This window comes from Schistocerca serialis, chromosome 4, assembly GCF_023864345.2.
Source record: "Schistocerca serialis cubense isolate TAMUIC-IGC-003099 chromosome 4, iqSchSeri2.2, whole genome shotgun sequence".
In the NCBI taxonomy this organism is placed as follows: domain Eukaryota; kingdom Metazoa; phylum Arthropoda; class Insecta; order Orthoptera; family Acrididae; genus Schistocerca; species Schistocerca serialis.
In genome coordinates this window covers 437,975,854-437,990,797 of record NC_064641.1, presented here as the reverse complement: position 1 = coordinate 437,990,797, position 14,944 = coordinate 437,975,854, and the positions used below count along the sequence as shown (strand labels likewise).

At 44.0% G+C, this 14,944-nt stretch overlaps 1 protein-coding gene across 1 annotated transcript in view; it reads left to right on the top strand.

Annotated features, from left to right (window-relative positions):
* Positions 1 to 14,944, top strand: part of LOC126475049 (large neutral amino acids transporter small subunit 1) — a 381,454-nt gene that overhangs the window by 125,969 nt on the left and 240,541 nt on the right. The gene's annotated exons all lie outside the window — the stretch shown is intronic.

Here is a 14,944-nt window from a genome sequence, read left to right as displayed (position 1 = left end):
GTTAACTGCCACGTTTCGATCTTTGCAATCCAAGAGTTGATACTTTTTCCAGCCATCGCACAGCATCGCCAAATACTGATCTTTCGTGAACTGAAAAAAAAGAACTGATTGTTTTTAAAATAAAAAGCGGTGAACTGAAAAAAAACTGTTTTTAAAATAAAAAGCGGTAATATGTCAGCCATGCCTCTCCATGGGTAAAATGTCGTCTTTCCGGAACCTCACCCCCCCTCTCTCTCTCTCTCTCTCTCTCTCTCTCTCTCTCTCTCTCTCTCTCTCTCTCCCCCTCCCCTCTCCCTCTGGTATTGACGGCGTCCCTTGGCAGACTCCTCGTGCGTCTGCCCCCGTCTGGAGGGCGCATCGCCAGACAAAAGGGTCGCGCGTTACCAGACCAACTACTGCCTGAGTGTCTGGTGCCAGGGCGTTTGTACTAGGTCACTGCCGCAGAATGCAGCTGCCTGTGCAACGGAGATGCCCCACATTACTGAAATACTTACTTTGCTTTCTACCTACTAAAATGCTCTACAAATACCTACTTTAAAGGAACTGAGAACTACGTAAAAAACAAGGCAGTCTTTATTACCTTTTATTCACCGTACCGTAACAAATCTCTACTTCCACGAGGAGGACTTTGTGCAGAAAATATGATCTGGTTTGGGTACATTGCAAACAGCAGCTATAGTCCCGTAAGTTTCGACTTTGCCTGATGTAAAATGAGTACAATGAATATATTTGCGTCGGATCTAGCAATAAATCAAATAACGATCGAAATGTGACTGTTTACCGGTGCTTTAGTAACATAGTGACAGAATCAGAAAAACAATATTTCAGATTAGGCGTATTTGTATTGTTGCTGACAAGACAGTAAGGTAACCAAAATTAAAGCTAATTTTTTGTGTATGTGTCAACCAGCCTAGAGTACAGTTCAGTTGCCTCATCTTTATTGCCATCTCCTCAGTGGGAGGGGTGGTATAAGCAGGTCGAAGGGGAGCTCGTTGTCAGCCTGACCAGCCGCCGCCCTCGTCTGGGGAGTCGTTTTACGCCGGCCGCTGGGGATGGTCTCAAATTCATTATGGGCTGCCGGGGCGCGCTGGCATCTGCGGAATTCTGCGAGCCTCTGCTGGCGATCAGGTCACCACGGGAGGGGGGAGGGGGGGGGGTGTGCATGCCCTGGAGTCTTCAGAGCTGGCACACAGGCAGCCACGTGGCGAGGTCACGTTCTAGAACGAAAGCAGCCGCGAATTGGGAAACCTAGTCGTAAGTCGAGCACCGTGTTCTCCAACTCTGTATTCTAAAAGGGTTTGCTATGGCTTACCGGACAAATTCCGTAGTAATAAATTACCGAATCATCGTCCAACATTTTAATCCTAATGAAACATGACTTATTATGTACCAAGTTGCTTTTCATCGAATTTAGTGTTCAGGTTCCAGCCCGTAAAGCCTCCTATTGCTGCTTACTGGGAACTTCCACGATCAGCGGAAGTCTAATGTCCTTTTTCTATGCTCAGCCACTATTCTTCACCTCGTCGATATACGTCAAAGCGAGGCGACACACCACTGTTTGTTATTGCATTCATTATTTGTTGATAATGTCCGCTTTCTTCAATAATTTGAGTCTGTATTGGGGGTTAAACAAACGTTTTTTTAAAGTCTCTTTCGTTAATAAGTTTAGATCCTAATTATTACTATCGTCTAGCTGCGTTGTTTAGCAGTTGCTACCAAAGATGCTCATTAACACCTACTAGGCACCCGATTCGCGTTTCGAAATGAATTGATATCCTTGATCAGCGTAGCACATGTTCACGGAATTAATTCCTTCAAAAGACACACGGTTCATTTGACACAGCACGATGTTTTGTCCGAAAAGATGTTTCCCTTCAATATTAATGAGGAATAAACTAATTATTATTATTATTATTATCATTATCATCATCATCCAGAGATAATCTAATACACGTTCACTTCTCGTGATACCGAGCGAGGTGGCGCAGTGGTTAGCACACTGGACTCGCATTCGGGAGGACGACGGTTCAATCTCGCGTCCGGCCATCCTGATTTAGGTTTTCCGTGATTTCCCTAAATCGCTCCAGGCAAATGCCGGGATGGTTCCTCTGAAAGGGCACGGCCGACTTCCTTCCCTGTCCTTCCCTAATCCGATGAGACCGATGACCTCGCTGTTTGGTCTCTTTCCCCAAAACCAACCAACTTCTCGTGATACATTGTTCGAACTCGTAGGACACTACATTTTTTCCTTAACTCGGTTTTTATTAACACAGTTTCTTTGATATGATTCACTACTATGAATGATCCCATTTTAGCTGGACAATAAATAGGGTCAATAATCGCAACTAAAGTTGACTTGTGATGTCTGAGAAGTATCTTCGCCAACAACTGAAGTTCTTAAACTGAAATTAATGATAGCGATTTTTAACTGATTGAGATGTTCGCTGGATGTCATTTATCTCAGTTCAGTCAGTTCTCATACTTTTGACAATAAATTAAACGAACAAAAATTTACCTTCAACTAGCCCGGCTTCCACTGAATTTCACTATTTCACACAGTGGCGCATGAACTTAGGAGACACGAATACTCGCGACACTAAAATCTCGAACACAAACACTCCCAAGCGCTAAGGACGTTAACAATACGTTCGTTGGGTGTATATAATAGAAGTGAAACAAGAGGGACTTTCGTTAGAAAGTTTTTGAATAAAGCCTGTTGCTACTTTGCCTATATAATAACACTCTATTCCATTGGCTCTTATTAGTCTTTTATTTAATTTTCTCTACTATAAAACGGGAATTGATGGTTTCATATGAAATGTGGAATTTTTTCATGGCCAGTTCAAAAAAAATTTAGTTTAAAAAAAGATGAGATATGTAACGAAGGGTTACAAGCCCTGCATGTTAGCAAAAAAATGGTTCAAATGGCTCTGAGCATATGGGACTTAACTTCTGAGGTCATCAGTCCCCTAGAACTTAGAACTACTTAAACCTAACTAAACTAAGGACATCACACACATCCCTCCCCGAGGCAGGATTCGAACCTGCGACCGTAGCAGTCGCGCGGTTCCAGACTGTAGCGCCTAGAACCGCTCGGCCACTCCGGCCGGCTGCATGTTAGCACCCGCTTCCCCAAAATGAAAAATCGCAACTTAAGTTTTCTGAACATTAGCTTAGATTTCGCACGTTTTCTAAGGCCACGGTGGAACTATTCTCGTTTATGGATTTCAGAGCTGACATTGTTCCTATAGTTTACTTGTGATTCAATACTAAAATAATTTTTTTTTTGCTTAGAGACATAAATTTGATTTCCCTTTAATATATCTATAGGTTCACCTTTCTAGCACCTCTCTGAAGGCACAGGAGAGGAAATCGTGGCGAGCCGCATCAAACCTGTCAGACGACTGAAAACTCAAAAAAAGGAAAAAAGGAAGCTTCTTCCATTACTCTTGGCATTATTTCAAGGAAAGAAAAGGCAACAATAGCTCCAAAAATAGCAATGAGTGTAGCAACCGAAGTTACATATTATGAGATACTCCTTTAATATTTCTGCTGGAATGGCTACCGCAGTTTGTGATCTCGAACGACCCTAAAAGTAAAAGTCGATGCACGGTTTCCGTCGTGTACTATACGCGATACATTCGCATGACTTCATGTAGAAAGAGGGTCTAGCCCACTTGCCCAGAGTAGCCGACTGAGACAGATGGTTCAAATGGCTCTGAGAATTAGAACTTAGAACTACTTAAACCTAACTAACCTAATTGCACATGCATCCATGCCCGAGGCAGGATTAGAACCTGTGACCATAGCAGTTCGATTGAGACAAGAAAATTGTTCGTGTAAAAGGGACTTAAAGGAGCCCTCGCACGGGATGAGAAAGTGTTTGTGAACGAGGAGGTGGTCGAATTTTGTGACATTACAACGTTGAGTTTCACGTTCCACAACACACCATAGCGTGAAAGACTGAATAAGAGCCAACCGCTGTGGCCAAGCGGTTCTAGGCTCTTCAGTCCGGAACCGTGCTGCAGCTACGGTCGCAGCTTCGAATCCTGCCTCGGTCATAGATGTGTGTGATGTCCTTAGATTAGTTAGGTTTAAGTAGTTCTAAGTCTAGGGGACTGATGACCCATATTGCTTAGAGCCATTTGAACCATTTGAACTGAATAAGAAAAGTCAGATTTTTGTTTAGTAGAGAGGCATGTGGCCAATAAAAGATGAGAGATCGCATTCTATGTCGCAAGCAGAACTTGAGAGATAGCAAATGGGATTTCGCAGTTTCCAGTTGAACCTCTTGTTTGATGGGTTTTAGAACTTGCGAATAAATGCTGTTTCAAACCATCAGTACATTGTGGATCTTTTTAAATCGTTGTTTTTGGTACGATTTGTTATAATTATACATATACATCTACATTCACATGATTACTCTACAATTCACAATTAGGTTGACGACAGAAGATTTGTCGAACCACCTTAAAGCTACTTCTCTACCGCTCCACTCTAGATCAGCGCGAGGAAAGAACAAACACTTAAATATTTCCGTGCGAGCTCTGATTTTTCTTTTTTGCTGTGATTATAATTTCTCCCTACGTGGAGGGAAGACACAAAAATATTTTCACACTCTGAGGAGAAAGTTGGTGATTGAAATTTCATGAGAAGTTCCTGCTGCATTTGTTTTAATCAATGCCAGCCTAATTCGTGTATTATATCCGTAGCACTCTTTGCTCTATTTCGTGATAATACAAGACGAGCTGCCCTTCTTTGAACTTTTTCGATGTTCTCCCTCAACCTTATCTGATGCGGATCCCACAACGCGCAGCAATAGTGAAGAAGCTAGCGGACAAGCGTCGTGTAAACAGTCTCTATTCCAAAGTATTTAGCTGAGTTTACAGCCTACAGATTCGTGTGATTTATCGTGTAACCCAATTGTAACTGATTTCTTTTAATACTCTTGTAGATGACTTTACACTTTTCATTATTTAGGGTCAATTGGCACATCAGTTTGCAATTTGTTTTGATCATCTGTTGATTTTTAGAAGACGGTAAATGACATTATAATCTGCAAATAATCTGAGGGCTGCTCAGTTTGCCTCCTACGTCGTTTGTGTAGATCAGGAATAGCAGAAGGCATAAAACACTTCATCTGGGTACGTCGGATATTACTTTATTTTATTCGATGACTATCTGTATATTATAACGAACTGTGACCTTTCTGAGAGGAAATTACTAGTCAAAGTCACACAACTGAGATGATACTCCATAAACACGCAATTTGTAAGGAACGGTGTCAAAATCCTTCTGAAAATTTAAAAATACAGAATTCAAAATGGTTCAAATGGCTCTGAGCACTATGGGACTTCTGTGGTCATCAGTCCCCTAGAACTTAGAACTACTTAAACCTAACTAACCTAAGGACATCACACACATCCATGCCCGAGGCAGGATTCGAACCTGCGACTGTAGCAGTCGCGCGGTTCCGAACTGAGCGCCTATAACCGTTCGGCCACCGCGACCGGCATACGGAATTAATCTCAAATCCCTTGCCGACAGCTCTCATTACTTCTTGAGAATAAAGTGATAATTGTGTTTCACAAGAAGGATATTTTCTTAATCCGTGTTGGATATTCGTCAATAAGCTGTTTTCTTCGAGGCAAGACATGGCGGTAAGTTATACAAATTTAGCGTATTGTAGTGGCTAGAGCAACGGAGCTACGAAGTGTAGAAGGTTCGCGTCTTGCTACAACGACAAAAATTAATTCTTCACTTTTGCGTTTTCTAAAAGATTGTGAGTGTGTTTTAATTTAAACCAATTATGTTCTGTAGTATTGTATTGTATGTTAACCGGGGACCTAGAAACGACGGAGAGGCTCCATCCCCGCCGCAGCCGCAGTGGTTCACAACCCCACGACGACTACCGCAGTCCACTTCACCCCTCCGCCGCCCCACACCGAACCCAGGGTGATTGTGCGGTTCGGTCTCCAGTGGACCCCCCTCCAGAGAACGTCTCACACCAGACGAGTGTAACCCCTATGTCTGCGTGGTAGAGTAGTCGTGGAGAACTTGTTTGCGAAGCAATCTCCGACCTAGTGTAGCTGAGGCGGAATAAAGGGAACCAGCCCGCATTCGCCGAGGCAGATGGAAAACCGCCTAAAAACCATCCACAGACAGGTCGGCTCACCGGACCTCGACACAAGTCCGCGGGCGGATTCGTGCCGGGGACCAGGCGCTCCTTCCCACTCAGGAAAGCCGTGCGTTAGACCGATCGGCTAACTGGGCGGGCATGTTATGCAGTACTCGAAGTTATGTAAATAAAAGAGCGCTGTGTCTCAGGAGTGAGTTTGTTCCATTTTGCGGACATGGAGCAACGAATTGCGAGACAGCTTATTCACCTCGGGTGTCACAGCCGCAAATTTATTGGAGGGCAATTCCGGAAAAAGTTAATACATTTTCTTACAGGTTTCCAGTTCACGCAAAATTTATTTTTGCAGCAGTGCATATGGAGTATAAAATGATTGCATTTACACATAAATAGTCCATGCGGTTCTAAGGTATCAGGTATGGATCCGTCCTGAAACACCCACACACTAATATGTGGTAAAACCTCCACGGGCGGCAATGCAGGTGCTCACGGTGGCATCCAGTCGATCCTACAGATGGCGAATAATGTCCTGGGGTCGTTACGCCACGCCTGCTCAAGTTGTTCGCATAGTGTTATAAGAGTTGTTGGTTGACGAGTCACACGTGTTACATCTCGTCGGCCAGGTAAGTTGCAGCACGTCTTGCAGAGCACTTTGAGTTTCACGGGCAGTGTGTGGGCGAGCATTATCCTGTCGGAAAAACACATCACGTTCCTGTTGCAAGAGTGGCAAAACAATTTGTCTAGAGCAGTGGTTCCCAACAGGTGGTCCGCGGATCCCCAGGGGTCCGCCAGCTATGCCAGAGGGGTCCGCAAGATGCTATTAGAATAAAAAAATGTTAAATATATTTCGTATTATAACAGATTTTTAGTTTTGGCCACTTCCTGCCTGAGCAGAGCTTTAGCGAACGCTAACTTCTGCGTCTAGCGTCTTCCTAGAGCCAACTGACACTAGCTCATTCTAGCGCAAAACTAAAATTAGATAGGGGCAAATAGTTCTGTTGTATGCCGTTAGACTGCGCGCGTTGCCTCTTTGCAGCTGACAACTGACAGTCACTTTACACAGAAACTCGCATTTCCAACGACAATCGGCCATTGTTAATTTATTTCCAGTGCTTACATATTCAATATTCTGTATTAAAACAGTAGTGTTTGTAAAGCGTTGTTTTTTGGGGAAGCTACAGTTCACATAGTTAAAAATGGACCGTTGGTTAAAAAGTGGTTCGTTAAGACGAGAAAGGCCTACAGATTAAGAGGAAGATAATGCATTTGTTATACTAAACACCCAGATTTGAAGACAAAGATTTTGAGCAAAAATCAAAAATTTAACAATAACAATGATGGCTAAATTAAAAACTTTTTAAGCTCAATTTTTTCAAAAATGTCAATGTTTTTTTCTAAGTACAAAAATATAAAACGTATAAAAAGACTCTTAATTTGGTTTTTTTAGGTACTTGATACTGTGATATGACAAGGTACCAATCATGCTCGATGAGGGGGGGGTCCTCGAGAAAATTTTGTTGGGAACCCCTGGTCTAGAGCATAACGCACGCACCGAGCGCTGGTTAGCGTCCTCTCCAGAAACACCAAAGGCGAGCTAGAATTTTAGCCAGTCAGTCTTGGACGAATGCACTCTACGCGACAGCTCTCAGCGGGCGTACACGTCCCACGCGCAAACGACCACCACTTGCGTGCAGGTAGAATCCGCTTTCAGCGCTGAAGCGTGCCATTCCATCTTCCAAGTGATCCTCTGGTGGCACCAGTCGAGCTGTGCACGTCGTTGCTGTGGTGAGACTGGAAGACGGATTAGAAGTGTACGCGCTCGTAGTCCCACTTCTAATAACCGGTTCGCAACAGTTTGTGTTGACAAGTCTGGTCTCGCAAGCCCTCTTATCTGTGCTGTGGTAGCTGTACCATCTGCCACTCTGCCTCGTGCATGGATGTTAGTGATGTCCTTAGGTTGGTCAGATTTAAGTAGTTCTAAGTTCAAGGGGACTGTTGACCTCAGAAGTTAAGTCCCATAGTGCTCAGAGCCATTTGAACCATTTGATCTGCCACTGCTGCCCTTACAAATATGATGAGCCTAGCGGGCGTTCGTGTTGCGTGGACCTCCAGAACGTACTGTGAGAATGTTCAAGTGACCACTGATACCAGCATCGTTGCACAGCTGATGGAGCGCATTCAATAGGAGGTGTGCCAGTTTTCCGAAATGACCCTCCCGCCACTCGGAAGGCTACAGTTTGACCCCTTTAAAACTCCTTGACGCAATAATTTATACCAACAGCCGTATGATTTGTAGAAGTTTATTTTATTTTATGAACTTGTATATGCTACCAGTTTCGGCATTACATTGATGCCATCTCCAGGCCCCACTCCTCATAGTCGTAAAATCGCTATACACGGAAGGAGCCACAGTCTGTGTCACCCAGCCACCAAGAGCTGTTGCAAGACGATTGATTCATGGATCCAGTTATATTGCTCCTTCCGTGTATAGCGATTTTACGGCTATGACGAGTGGTGCCTGAAGATGGCATCAATGTAATGCCGAAACCGGTGGCACATAGAAGTTGATAAAATAAAATAAACTTCTGCACATTATACGGCTATTGGTAAATTATTGCATCAAGAAGTATATGCCAGCCGTCGTCCCACGATCCATAATGAATCAACGAAGAAACTTTAAAACTCGCTCTGTTGGCTGTAGGAAGCACGAGCGCGCCTCTGCGGCTCGGTTGTCTGCTTGCTTCACACTTCTGTGCCACACTGAACCTTCTGGCTGTGGGCATTCCCTATTAAGTGACACAGCCGGCGCTCTGGTAGCTGCGTTACTACGCTATCTTTCCGCGGAAGACGTTGAAACCATAGTTGCAAGGTGTTTTTTGTGACTGGACATGCAACTTTCCTTTTTGCCATAGGATACTGAAGTTTTTATCTATGTATACTATAGACATAACAACACGATTAGCATACTGACAAGGTAGGAAATGTGCGCTTTAATAAAGTTAACGTACGAATTTTTCGACCGTCCATTTTCGGACACATACTGTGTGATTCACGAGCCAGATGCATCCGAAAACTGCCGCTGGAGGGCGTCGCCATCCCAAATCACGATGAGGAGGAAATTTTGTGTGTTAACCGCGATGGAAACCACGGCTGGCGCACAGAACGATGAGGAGCACGTCCCGTGTGAGGACGGCTTATGGCGACGCGCGCGCGGCCCGAGGAGCGCGCTTTTCCGTATTCGCCTCTTTTGTCGGGCAGAGAGAACGGCTCTTCCGCGGTGGCAGTGCCGACCTTGGAGATATCCCTCGCCCCGTGTGCTTTGTACCTGCGGTTGCCTCCGGGGCCCGCAGACCCTCCGCGACCCACGGTTCGGCCACGCTCAGGAATGCAGCCCGCCTCTTCTGCCGCAGGCTGGCGCCGTCTTCTCAGTAGCAGAACCACGCGCGCTTGTCACAGTAGTGTCGACATCTCAGCTGCCACAAGGGCGAGCGAGAAATCACCTACGTGATAAGTCACAGTGATTGAAAACTCGCAATTTTCACAATAACAACTTTATAGTATTGCTGCTGTGATCACTGTCACAACTGGAAATCGCAAGTCGCAACTAGAAGCAGCATCCACGTCGAGTGCCATCTTTTGGACAAAGTTCGAACTTCGTTCTAGAACTTCGTTCTAGAACTTCGTCACACTGTGGATGTGCAACCTACCTATCGTCGAAGAAATTAAGCAAGAAGCTAATTTTCTCAGAGATAAATTTTATACTTGGTATCTTACCTGGCAGTAGTTTGATATGTTTGGCTAGTGTAATTAGAAAAGAATAAATGGGAATAACACAGTGATAAAGCAGGGGGTCACCAAAGCATGCCTGACGGAAACATCATCGCGGTGACCTCTCTGAAATGAGTCCTGAAACAGCATCCAAAATATACACTACAGGCCATTAAAATTGCTACACAACGAAGATGACGTGCTACAGACGTGAAATTTAACCGACAGGAAGAAGATGCTGTGATATCCAAATGATAAGCTTTTCAGAGCATTCACGCAAGGTTGTCGCCGTTGGCGACACCTACAACGTGCTGACATGAGGAACGTTTCCAACCGATTTCTCATGCACAAACAACAGTTGACCGACGTTGCCTGGTGAAACGTTGTTGTGATGCCTCGTGTAAGGAGGAGAGATGCGTACCATCACGTTTCCTACTTTGATAAATGTCGCATTGTAGCCTATCGCGATTGCTGTTTATCGTATCGCGACATTGCTGCTCGCGTTGGTCGAGATCTAATGACTGTTAGCAGAATATGCAATCGCTGGGTTCAGTAGGGTAATACGGAACGCCGTGCTGGATCTCAACGGCCTCGTATCACTAGCAGTCGAGATGACAGGCATCTTATGCGCATGGCTGTAACGGATCGTGCAGCCACGTCTCGATCGCTGAGTCAACAGATGGGGACGTTTGCAAGAAAGCAACCATCTGCACCAACAGTTCGACGACGTTTGGAGCAGCATGGACTATCAGCTCGGAGACCATGGCTGCGGTTACCCTTGACGCTGCATCACAGACAGGAGCGCGTGATGGTAGGGGGTGCCTCTGGTTACACGTCTCGGTGACCTCTTGTTCGCATCGACTGCACTTTGAACAGTGGACGTTACATTTCAGATGTGTTTCGACCCGTGGCTCTACCCTTCATTCGATCCCTGCGAAAACCTACATTTCAGCAGGATAATGCACGACCGCATTTTGCACGTTCTGTACGGGCCTTTCTGAATACAGAAAATGTTCAACTGCTGCCCTGGTCAGCACATTCTCCAGATCTCTCACCAATTGAAAACGTCTGGCCAATGGTGGCCGAGCAACTGGCTCGTCACAATACGCCAGTCACTACTCTTGATGAACTGTGGTATCGTGTTGAAGCTGCATGGGCACCTGTACACGCCATCCAAGCTCTGTTTGACTCAATGCCCAGGCGTCTCAACGCCGTTATTACGGCCAGATGTGGTTGTTCTGGGTACTGATTTCTCAAGATCTATGCACCGAAATTGGGTGAAAATGTAATCACATGTCAGTTCTAGTAAAATGTATTTGTCCAATGAATACCCGTTTATCATCTGCATTTCTTCTTGGTGCAGCAATTTTAATGGCCAATAGTGAACGATGGCGGTAACCGCACGACGACTTCACTGTCTGCCACAACCAGGCGCAACTCGTGGCACGACGTCTTCTGGTGAGGCTGTATGAGCTACAAGGCCTCACGAACAGTGTTGCGTGACAGTTCGGCGTGTTTATCGCATATGTCTGACGTCACGTCGCGGGTGCCGCCAGTTCCGAACGCTACATGCAGGTCACAGAGGTCGAATCTTATCGACGGCTTGGTCCAGATCTTCCAAGGCCCCATATTTTTTTCTTTACATTCGTATATGCAAATAGAATGTATATCTCGCCGCAGGAGACAGCTGAGGTCATTAAAAACGTAGAGTTTGAAACCTCGACATCCCATATTATGCAGTGTAGAAAGAACTGCGGAGACTGGAATCAAATCTTCAGATTCCTAGCGTTTCGCCTTCGAACAGACTTAAGCTTCTCAGAGAGAGAATGCAACGAGAGTGGTTACACGGTGGATGCGGACATATTATCGGATACGCGCTGTAGCTTGCGTATAAGAGCCCACGGCTATGCAGATAAAAACAGTTCATGAAAATAAAGACATATTTAATAATATTAAAAAAGTAACTCTTCCTAATGGTCTGCGAAATTATACAGCGCGTAACGAGTATAACTGCAGATGTTTTAATATGTGGTATCTTAAAATGTACACACATCTGTGAGTTAGTTGTTTTTCCCGTGTGACAAACAATCTTCCCATCCACACATCACAAACTTTAAGACCAGGTGCCAGTCGTTACTGCACCACTAGATAGGCTACACCTGTCATTATAGACGCAACATTTTGCTTCCACACTTCAGCACCTCACCTTCACATTAGCAGTAATAGTTTGTTTGCTCTTGCCACATGTACTAGGAGTTAGTACCTAACATAAAAACAAAAGACTAGCAATAGCTAGAATTATTAGTCTGCAAATGATGTAAATACTGTTTTAAAGTCGTTCAGTACACCGTCCTCAGTCACCAATAAAAATATCTGCTCTTCTACCTATTACACACTTTGTTTGGCCGTGGACTAGCTTTCGGCTTCTTACCCATCTTCAGGTAACAACTGAATGCCACAAACGCAGATAAAATAACATGCAACTTTTTTAGTCTTCTGTCTGGTTTGATGCGGTCCGCCTTGAATTCCTCTCCTGTGCCAATCTCTTCATCCCACAGTGGCACTTTCAACCTACATCCTCAGTTATTTGCTGGATGTATTCCAATCTTTGCCTTCCTCTACAGTTTTTGCCTTCTATGTCTCTAGTACCATGGAAGTCATTCCCTGATCTCTTAACAGATGTCCTATCATCCATTCCCTTCTCCTTGTCCGACATATTACTTTCTTCCCTGATTCTGCACAGAGATGCGACTTACACAGGTATTATTTACACAGAAGGTACAAAACATACAAAAATAATGACATGTGGAGTGTTTACACACGAAAGTATTACATTTTCGTCACACAGATCTAATTACATTAATTAAAGAAGGTAACGGTTTTTCATGTTGGTAAACCGTTGACAACAGATGAAAAATAATTTCGAATTTACCATTTCAACTTACTGTGTGTAACCATAGTGCGGTTAAAATTGGTTCCAATTTTTGACGTCTGGTTCACCGGAGGGGGACGTAACGCCATTGCCTAGGTGATAGCAATGGCAAGCCGGTGGTAAAGCGCCCCTGTTACCACACTGTGAATAAATAGTACCACGCACATTAGATGGATCAACATTCGCCAGCTCTCGTCGTTAAGTCGTATATTCGGGAGTTGAAGTGTTAGACAGTCGTCAGATATTGTAAACAGTATTTTTACATTAACAACAACAATGCGGTCCATCAGAATAAAAGATTTGTGATAAAAGTGCCATTCAAGAATACGTTTGCCAGCGGAGAGTATGATGTTATGCTGCAAAACACTCCTCGAAATTCGACAATAGTAATGGACGGTACGCCATACCACTCTGTTGTGATGCATAAAGCTCCAACGGTGCAGTGGAGGAAAGCGTATATTATGCACTGGGTACAAAGAAATGTTCCATGAGATAAAGTTGAACCTAGCATGTATAAGGCAAAATTAATGGAAGTTGTAGTGCTGTACAAGCCAAAACTTCACGCTACCACGTCGGCGAACAGGCGAGCAGTAAAGGGGACAGTTTAATCACGCTTCCTCTGTATCAAGCTCTCCGACGGAGTGTATGGACCCAGGTGAAAAGTAACATGGACAAAAACAACAAAACGTTTACGCTCACTGAGGCTGAAATGCTGACAAAAGAAGCCACTGCAGATGTTGTACGACGGGACTGGACTTGATTTGTGAGCCATATCAAGAAGGTAGGTGAGGACACATTGATTCATGAAGGACTGTGACGAGTTTTGAGGAATAGGAACCTTCGTTGACACGTTAAAATCTGCTTCTTTCGTCAAACACAGCAGAGTTTACCAATATTTATCTCGTTAACGTTCTAATGCAGTTGAAATTGCGCTAGAATCCTGAAATACACTATTATTAAACTAACAACTGAGTGCAAATCAGATCAGTAGTTTATGAAACAGCCCATTCTCAGTATAAAAATAAACTTGTAACTCCTTCGCTTGGATTGTTACAAAACCCGCAGCAGCTCTCGTTTCACCAGCTATCCATGGCCTTCAATAATTACATTATTTCACTGGAAAAAAAGTCTTGTTGCTTGAATATCGCGGTAGATATGGAAGTTCTGTATATTACTCGTATAGCAAAACACACTCGTCTTTGAGCGCTATCATTTGCATAACTCTTGTTTCAATATCTCAAACCGTTCGTGAGATATGAGGAATTTATGAATATTACATTCTAGTTCTTTAATTGACGCAAGAGTTCGTGACTGACCGCTTTACGTACATTTCATTTTCTCGAGACTGGAAACAGGTAGCGATATCCTTCCAAGTTTAAAGAATAATTCAACATATTATCTACATTTAATACGCAACAAAATGTAACCTGACACGCACGGAACGAAAATTCATAGCGAGACCTGTTTTTCTCTTCAAACTAAGAATTTGTTGCACTACTTCACCTACTATCGAAATATCATAATAACAATGACCATTAACGAAATGATAGGCGGTTCATCCTGAAGCTGACGAATTGAACTGTAAGATGTGTGAGAGTGCGAGTTTTACCGAATAGTTTCTTTTAAAATCGTTTGAGAAAGATCGCAGGTCGGCCGGCCTTCGCGGCTTGCTGTTCACTCAGAGAGGCGAACCTGACAGATTCCGCGCCGAGCAGGCGCCGCATTCTATTTGTACTGTGACCATCCGCTGCCAACTCGGTCCGTGATGAATTGTCAAAAGTTGCCACTTATTTTAAACGTACTATAACTTAAAGGAGAAAAAAGAACATGAGTTTGAATACATTGTATCATGTGTTTATTTCCAATAAGGTCATCTTTCTAATGTTCTTTACAGAATGTTATGTTTTACATTCTGCATCATCATACGAGTGGTTTCACGTTTTTAAACGATCGGTGAAGGTTGAATCTTTCTGTCTTGATCTCCAGCTTCTCTCGTGTGTAGATAACCTCTTTGCCACGCTCTGCTTGACTGACCGATAGATACTTTCCCACAGTGTTTGCATGCGGCAAAGGTTGGAGTCTGTCCTTGCTATTGAATGAAAAATTTG